The sequence below is a fragment of the Chrysemys picta genome, chromosome 5 (assembly GCF_011386835.1).
Source record: "Chrysemys picta bellii isolate R12L10 chromosome 5, ASM1138683v2, whole genome shotgun sequence".
Lineage (NCBI taxonomy): Eukaryota > Metazoa > Chordata > Testudines > Emydidae > Chrysemys > Chrysemys picta.
Genome location: NC_088795.1, coordinates 33,757,642 through 33,766,836, shown reverse-complemented (window position 1 = coordinate 33,766,836; position 9,195 = coordinate 33,757,642). Strand labels below are relative to the sequence as shown.

Genomic DNA, 9,195 nt, shown 5'->3' with positions numbered 1-9,195 from the left:
TAAATTATACCAAAATAGTTATTCTGGAATAGCTATGCTGGTCCATTTCCCCCATGTAGACAAGATTTAAGTTAATCTTGATATGATCAAGCCAAAAGAGAATCCAGTTCTCTCCCCCAAAGCTGTGTGTCTGCTTCTGTCATCCTTGCATAACTAAAACTTGCTCTTGTCTAGGAGGCAAACAGAGATGATTTTGAGCAGAACAGCAGAATAGAAGGGCCTGTTTTTACATGGGTCATTGTCCAGGGTGAAATTGCACTTTCTTATAGAACAATTTAAAACCCTGAACAGAGAAAATATCCCTGTAAATACTTATTGCATGGCAAATTCATTTCTCACCTGTGTACCATCACTCCAAACGTCTCAGTATTACTGCTTCCCAACTGTCTCCTCTCTTTGAATATCTGGGTTTCAGATATAACGGTAGGTTATTTTCTCTCTTTATGGATTAGCATGGACTTTCCACTTTATTATTCTGCCTGTGTTTTTTGTTATCTTGGTCCCCTTTATATTTTGCATGTGTTGCTGTTGTCCACATAGTATTTATTATAATCAGTAGAAGATGTCTGACTGACAGCACTAATAGTATCGATGAAAGATTTCAGCTAAGTTAAGAAAAAACAGAAAGAGGCTAACATCTCAGTAACAAGCAGCAGCAGGCCACAGTTTCCCTTGGGAAACAGAGTACTCTTGTGTCACTGGCCTATTTTTTCCACATGAATGCCTGGAAAAATACTGCCACATAACCGGTAAAAGATGCCAAGCTCATAAGGGACTTGGTAATACTGTGTTTCAAATCATCCTCAGAATCAACATACTACTCTGTACTGCACTAACTAGTAGAGGAGGGTGTCCTTTATGATATGCAATATGTTATTTTCCTGCTATTTAACTATGTTCACTAGCTCCTGCCATCCTTCAGCTTCCAATACTATATATTTATTTTCCACCCCCTACTTATCCAGCAGCAGCATTAATGCACTCCCGAAGGCTTTGCTTCTGCAGTGGAGTTAGCTCATTAAGCCTTCTGGGGTGATTCAGCACCACCATACATGGGAAAGAAAGGGAAAATAAAGAAGTTCCAACTCTGTCTCTCAGAACATCAATGCTTAGATGGGAAACAGTCCCCAGAGCTGGTAAATGAAGAGTACATAAGCAGGAACCTGTGGAATTCACTGCTGTAGAACATCACTTATGCAAGTATGTTTACAAGGTGTCAAAAGACATTGATGAGCAAGGATAGCATTTACAGACTGGCTTGCTATGTTACAAAGCCACAAAAACTAAGTGGCTTTCTTTATGAGGGTTAAAAATATAGAATTCTGTAACTGAGCAGGTTCACCATGAGACATGAGAGCTGCAGTTTCCCACTGGAGCATCAAATGAGAGCCGCTGAATGAGTCTGAATAACCAGACAAGATTGACCAAACTTCAACTATACTGGCATAGCAGAAGCACACACAAAAAAACCCCTTGTAAATGTAGAGTAAATAATGAACTGGTTAGATAAACTTAAAAAAGATCCCATCATGACAGTTCCCAGGTAGGGTGACCAGACAGCAAGTGTGAAAAATCGGGACAGAGGATGGGGGGTAATAGGAGACTATATAAGAAAAAGACACAAAAATCCAGACTGTCTCTATAAAATCAGGACATCTGGTCACCCAGGCAACTGTAGGCCACTCTGAAGGACATGATAATTATCTCTAGCCGTAGGTAGCAGGCAATCACTACTCAGTACTTCCTGACTTAACAAGATAAATAATTTAAAGACACCAAAGAGGCTGCAAGAGCCAGAAAAGACAACCTTGTGCAACATGTTAGCATGCAGGCTGCACGCAGGGGCTGTCACATGAGCTTTCATTTAGCAGATGCCATACTTTTCCTTTATTATAAAATTGTTCTTAATTTTTCAATATTTAAACCTGTATGTTTGATTCCTGTCCTCAAGCAGTGTTTTAGGACATGTGTTATTAAGTTGCCTGCTTTCTGCACTTTCTTTTCACTTGTTTTGGGAACATATATGTCTACTTCACTATGGGCCTGATTCCAGAGCCCTATTTGAACTTCAGGTCAGGCTCTATTTCTTTATACTGTTATGGGGTGGGTAAGATGTCTTTGAAACCGGTGGGTGAAATAGCCACCTTTCATTCAGTATAAATGTAAAAAGCAATTGAGCTCCATCATGGCATAGATAGCTGAAAATTAGGGAATCTACTGAAAACAAAGCAACATGCAAAGCTGGAGTAGGATTTAGCCAGGCAGCCCAAGGAGGGGTTCCACTGTGATTCGATAAACTCAAGGGAAGGGTATTGATTGGATCACAGCGGTGTGTCAGTGAGAGTGAAGCAGCAAGAACCATCATCACAGAAGAGGAGCAGAAAGCTAAGGAGACAGCTGAGCAAGTACTGAGAGCATGGCCCTGAGAAAAGGCCTTGAGAGCTATTCAGACTGAGCGCTGGCTGAAAGAGGCTTGGAACAGTAGGCAAAGAAACTCCCCTGTTGCTTGATTTCGCCCTATGTTGAGCAGGACTTTGTAATCCTTTAAAAACAAATAGGATTGCATCAAAGAACTCAGCTCCATCATCAGTTTCCCCTCCTCATTGAAACAACCCACAGGACTCACAATTTTGGCTAACCACTCGGGTCTAAACAGAATAACAATATTGTGCATCTGCCATAAATAGTTTTAAAATATTCAGATGTATTCACAGGTTAACACCCTAGTCATTTTCCTTTCCTTTGGCCAGAGAAACATCAATAGTTTAACGACGACTTTAAAGGTAATTCACTACATCAGAGTTTAGATGCAATACCTTCTACTAGCAGTGCATTTCTCTTGACTCGGGTTTACTTATATTGATCCTGACTCATGTATTTTACCCTCTTTGGTATTTTAAAGGAGCCAGAGTTTTTGGTTACAGATGATATTGCAATTTCAGGCTCTTTTTTAAAAAATAAATGAGTGCCTAAAGTTAGGCACCTGACGTCACTTGTTATTTAAAATTTGAACATTTTAGCCACTGTTTCCAAATCAACTGTTGGGCAAAGTTTTTGGAGGAGGCAGTGGCAGCAGGGTGACTAGTCTCATGAGAATTCATGGTTTGAAAAAAACCGTCCTTTCAGGCTTTTAGATCAGGCCACAGTTCTTAGCTGTTAAATGAGAGTTTAGAGGAGCGATTTTCAAGCTGAGATTCTTGAGCTACAAGCCAAGCATTAAGGCTATGGATAGCTCTTGCAGGGTCCAAACTATCTATTCATCACTCTACTCACTCAACCTGGTCCTAAGCAAACCAAGTGAAGAACTCATCAGTGGAGTGCTCCGCAATCTGTGAAACACACCTGTATCAACCCGAATGAGGAACACTGAGCAAACATTGCAAAGGTCTGACTGGAAGATTCCTACCACATACTAGATGCTATCATAAACAAATAATAAACAGTGGTGCTTCAACACAGATAAGCTATGGTTTGGTCTTGCCGTGCCTCAAAAGTGAGATTTTTACCATTGCTTAAGGGGCTGATGATTTAGCTCGTGGTCTTCGGCAGCGGTGTAGCACAGTTCAGGAACATGGTCAAAATTGTTTGGCTCCACTACACTGCAAGACCAAACAACATTTTATTAATGTTGGTCAGAACATGGTAGCACACGTTCCCCACAAACAATGATAATGTTTCATCTCTGCCTTTGCAAATTTCCATCTCTCCATTGCTGTGCAGCCCTCCCACAAGACTGTTGTGTGTTCCTTTACCTTTCTCTTCGAGGAGCTTTCTCCGATTCACTAGATGTTGTCAGGCTCTGGCACCATGAATTTCGTTTTCCTGCATCAAACACCTCCTATGTGATTTACAAACAAGAAAGGCAGCAAGTCTGCTGGGGAGAAGTTCTATTAAACAAGTCTCACCCAATGTCCTTGCCATTGGGTGAAGTGTTGCCTGAAAAGTGCACAGCCTGAAAAGGGGGCACCACTGGTCAGAGCAGGGATATGGTCAGTACCTCCTGGGGTGAACTCATTCAGCACATTTCCTCAGAAGCCTGTGCTGACAGGGATCTTAAACAACTCCTTATAGAAACTAAAGCTGCTCTCCCCCACCTCCTAGGGAATGTATAGGTGCAATCCTGCCTCTCTACAGGTTTGGGATGTTAACCCTCCACACACACAACCACCCTTGCTGGAGGGATACAATTTGACATCTCAAATGAGCCCAAATTATCTGATTGAGAATAGCCTGCAAACTTGTAAAAGCATGGACCATACTTAAGGTCACACACCAACCCTAGGGCTTGTTTTCATGAAGAAATTGCACCCGTTTAATTTAAATCAGTTTTTAAACCACTGCAAAAGTCTCTGTGGACACTTATTTCCAGTTAAGAGGGGCTGTATACAGTATAGGAGAAGTCAATTGGGAGCAGGTTTAAGATAACCCTAAATAAGTCTCTTAAACTGGAAAAAAGAGTGTCCACACAAGGGTTTGCACTGCTTTAACTAAATTGATTTAAAAACTGATTTAAATTAAACCATAAACTTCCCATACAGAAAAGGTCCTAAGTAAACCTGAACCTTTTTTAGGTGTGAAAGAGTTGATTCACTCCTGGCACACCCCTCCTAGTGAGATTTATTGTTATAACAGCACTCTGGCCCTGGCAGTGGTCTGCCTCTTTTCGTGATTCCACCCCCCCAGCCAGGTGACCTTTAGTTCCACCCTTTCCAGGGTAAAGAAGGAGTACAATACATTAAATTCAAATTAACATACCTCTTCACTCCTTCCTAGGCTGGATCGTCTGCAGACTCTTCACCCCTTCTGAGGCTCTGCAGGGTTGTCTTTCTCCCTGGATGCCCAGTTCCAAACTCAGTAGTCCTTCTCCCCATCATGTCAGGGTGTTTCCACATCACCTTTCCCAGCAGCTAGTAGGGGAGCTCAGTCCCTCCTTCTCTTCTGGGCTCCAGTATAGGGACCCTGTGATGAGCACCTAATGTCTCCTACCTCAGCCTGCTCACTGCTTCTCTGGATTTCTTCTTACCATGGCCTTTCTTCAGGTCCTTTTCCACAGCCCCTCTCTGGGCTTACTGTATATCTGTCTCACTCTCTAGGCCTTTCCAGCATTTTCTAGCAGCTAGACTACAGAGTTCTTTCTCCTAGTACTCCCTTCTCATCTGGGCTTCCTCACCACCCAGCTCCTCCTCCAGCTGGGCTTCATCTACATTTTTGCCTGGGCCATCCGCCCCCCCACCCCATGCCTTAACTGAGTTCTTCATCTCCAGTTAACCCTTATAGTGCCAGGCCTTACTTATTTACATTGCTATAGGTTGGGTAAGGCCTGTTTGAAACTGGTGGCTTCACATGAGGCTTTAAGCCATTTAGGATATATATGGTCCATTATTTACCTAATATATTTTATAAGGGCTTGTCTACACAGGAGAGCTATTCTGGAATAAAATAAAGTATGAGATTAATTATTCCAGATGAACTATTCTGGATTAATTTTTATTTCAGAATAAGAATTCAGACATGGATGGGAAGAGCTAATCTGGTCTGGAATAATTCCATGTGTGGACAAACCCTAACCAATGATTTCCTTAGGTCTGGTGAACTCTGCTTGGCTAGTTACAGTTTTCATATCTTGTGGAGCTCAGAAGCTGCTACAGGGTCACAGTTATGCAATGCATTGTGGTGAGAGCTCATCCTTACTTTGATGCTGAATCTTGCTTTCCCTTAGCTGGGCTCTGACTTTTGGTATGGAATGGACTTGTATGTTTACATTCGCTTGCCCTCCTGATGTCAGTAGTAACAACGGTAGTATTTATTCAAATGTCTTTCTCCTCAGATCGTGATCATTTGTTTTTGCATATTCCTTGAAAAATTAATAAAGAAAAAAAGATATTGATGAAAAAGGTGTGCCAAAATGGAGCATATATGGTTTGTTTTTTTAAAACTCTTATCAATCCAGTGAATCACTAGGGGCTAGTTTATGGCATTTATACCACATCCCTGTGGAGATGGTGGAGGAATGCAGAGCCCACCATCCCAGCAAGAGCACTGGAGAGATTGTGCCTTCCTGAACCACAATCTTTCTGGGGCTGCTCTGTGCTAATGTGAGGGAGATATGCATAATTTGTTCCATCCATTAGGAGCAGATTAGTCTCTCTAGTGCATTGATTCTGGAAGAAGGAATGCAAAGACTAGGAGCCAGCGGGCCATCGGAGGCTTCTTGATTGCCTTTCTGCCCCTGCATGGCCATGTAAAGGCCTCTTACAAGCTGTTCTCTAACAATCTATTTCTAGCTTGTACCTGTCCTTTGCTGCTGGAGCTTATTGTTTCCATATGAAATGGGATTTCTAGTGATAATCTTCCCTCTGTCCCCATCGGTATTTTGTGAAACTCATTCCACAATTCTAATGGACAGAGATTAATGTGCATTTCCTACCAACAGAGGGCAGACGCAGACAGGAAAGGAAAGTGGCTTGTCCTTAAATGCCCTTACATTGTCCTTTCAGATTCCTTTGCACATTAATTTTCATGATAAAGCAGGGAAACAATGTCTGGGTTGTCTCTAGTTTATATTAGTTTATTAAAGGGATTGTCAGTATAAAATGTGCATGTCCTGTGTTTTGTCTGTCACATCATTGTTTTGCTTTTAGAAAAGGAGGCAAGACAAAAAGGCAGGGCAAACTGGCTTGGATCAAGACCTAAGCCAGGTTCAGACTTAACACAGCATCCTGGCATGCAGTGAGGCCCTATGCAAATGTACGTGGGGCCCAGTCTCTCTCCCTCTATTTGGGTGAATTCCCCTATCTCCATGTATCTGCTGACCCAACAGAAGATTGGCAACACCTCATCTGTTTGTGAGGTTGCATAGTCTCTGATGTCTTTCCTACAAGGGCCAGGACCCTAGGATGTGGAGATGAAGAGCAGCTACTCAAGCTGATGCAGGGACCAGTAAGGAATTTGTCTGCTGACAAATGTTAGCACACTTCAGAACTATCATTTCAGGAATCCTGCTTACCTTGGTATGTCTACACTTAAACCACTACAGCCACACAGCTGCAGCTGCACTGCTGTACCACTTCAGCATACAGACTACCTGTCGTCAGGAGGAGCTGTCCCCTCAGTATAGGTAATCACCTCCCTGAGAGGTGGTAGCTATATCAACGGAAGAATTCTTCTGTTGACCTAGAGCTGTCTACACCTGGGATAGCCACATCTCTCAGGAGGTTGGATTTTTCACACGCCGAGAGACATAGTACACCAATGTAAGTTCCCAGTCTGGACAAGCCCTTTGGCAGACATCACTGCATCAGTTACACCTCAGGTTTTGAAAGTTTTTTTCATAACTATAACAGCTAGAGAGTGAGACTAAGGTCTGGTCTACACTAGCAAACTAGATTGACCCAGCTACGTCACTCAGACGTGTGAAAAATCCACACATAGTTAAGCTGACCTGAGTTCCCATGTAGGCAGTGCTAGGTTGACAGAGGAATTCTTCTGTCGACCTAGCTACCAGCTCTCAGGGACTGTCTCCTACAGTGACAGGAGAACCCCCTCTCGTTGCTGTAGTGTCTATACTGAAGTGCTACAGCAGCACAGTTGCAACACTGCAGCTGTCAAACTGTCAAGTTTTAAGTGTAGACATAGTATCAGAGGGTAGCCATGTTAGTTGGGATCTGTAAAAAGCAACAGAGTCGTGTGGCACCTTTAAGACTAACAGATGTATTGGAGCATAAGCTTTCGTGGGTGAATGCCCACTTCGTCGGATGCATGTAATGGAAATTTCCAGGGGCAGGTATAAATATGCTGACAAGAATCAGTCTGGAGATATCGAGGTTAGTTCAATCAGGGAGGGTGAGGTCCTCTGCTAGCAGTTGAAGCGTGAACACCAAGGGAGGAGAAACTGCTTCTGTAGTTGGCTAGCCATTCACAGTCTTTGTTTAATCCTGATCTGATGATGTTAAATTTGCAAATGAAGTGAAGCTCAGCAGTTTCTCTTTGGAGTCTGGTCCTGAAGTTTTTTTGCTGTAAGATGGCTACCTTTACATCTGCTATTGTGTGGCCAGGGAGGTTGAAGTGTTCTCCTACAGGTTTTTGTATATTGCCATTCCTGATATCAGACTTGTGTCCATTTATCCTTTTACGTAGTGACTATCCAGTCTGGCCAATGTACATAGCAGAGGGGCATTGCTGGCACATGATGGCATATATAACATTGGTGGACGTGCAGGTGAATGAACCGGTGATGTTGTAGCTGATCTGGTTAGGTCCTGTGATGGTGTTGTTCATGTAGATATGTGGGCAGAGTTGGCATCGAGGTTTGTTGCATGGATTGGTTCCTGAGTTAGAGTTGTTATGGTGCGGTGTGTGGTTGCTGGTGAGAATATGCTTAAGGTTGGCAAGTTGTCTGTGGGCGAGGACTGGCCTGCCTCCCAAGGTCTGTGAAAGTGAGGGATCATTGTCCAGGATGGGTTGTAGATCACTGATGATGCATTGGAGAGTTTAAGCTGAGAACTGTAGGTGATGGCCAGTGGACATAGTCATACTGTTTTAAATTAAAATTTAGATTCTGGAGTAAAAGATAACACCCTAACAAAGAAAAGAAATGAATATTTGCTCATAGAGCTGATATGATTTGACCTAGTTCAAGCCCTGATCTTTGCATCCCAGAGATGTTGTAAGGTAAATTCACTGATGTTTGTAAAACACTTTAAGAAATCAAAAATATTAGTTGATGGCTGCAATCTGATTCCTCGATGATGATGATTTATTTGGATTGCAGAAGCACAAAGGGGACCCCAGTCAAGGATCAGGGCCCCATTGTGCTTAGGCACTGTACAAACACAGAACAACAAAGATGGTCCTTACATATTTGCCTGGCCTTACAGCTAGAACGTTGACATTTGTAATAATTGATGGATTTGGGGAAGTATGTAGATGAAATATTATGGCCCTTGAATTATGGTTCCAGGCTTGGTTAAATTAACTGCCCTAGGTTTCCCATCAATTGAGTCTATAGCTAAGATGATATACATAACAGAAGTAATTTGATAAGCAGAATTTTCAAAAGGTGTACACTGGGTATCAAAACAAAGGCAATGATGTTCATAGCTCACTGAAGAATTTATGATGTGTAGGTGGTGGTGCTGTGTACAAATGTCCTGTGTATATTTTAAAGGGTCCCCACAAAGTAATTTTGTACAGTGC

The 9,195-nt window shown here is 42.4% G+C and overlaps 1 long non-coding RNA gene across 1 annotated transcript; it reads right to left on the bottom strand.

Annotated features, from left to right (window-relative positions):
• Nucleotides 1–3,461: 3,461 nt before the first annotated feature.
• On the bottom strand, nucleotides 3,462–4,891 carry LOC122174662 (uncharacterized). The gene is made up of 3 exons (XR_006176765.2): nucleotides 4,756–4,891; nucleotides 3,753–3,838; nucleotides 3,462–3,599 (listed from the first exon to the last, which is right to left on the bottom strand). It is a non-coding gene; the product is annotated as an uncharacterized LOC122174662 (long non-coding RNA).
• Between the last annotated feature and the right edge of the window lie 4,304 nt (nucleotides 4,892–9,195).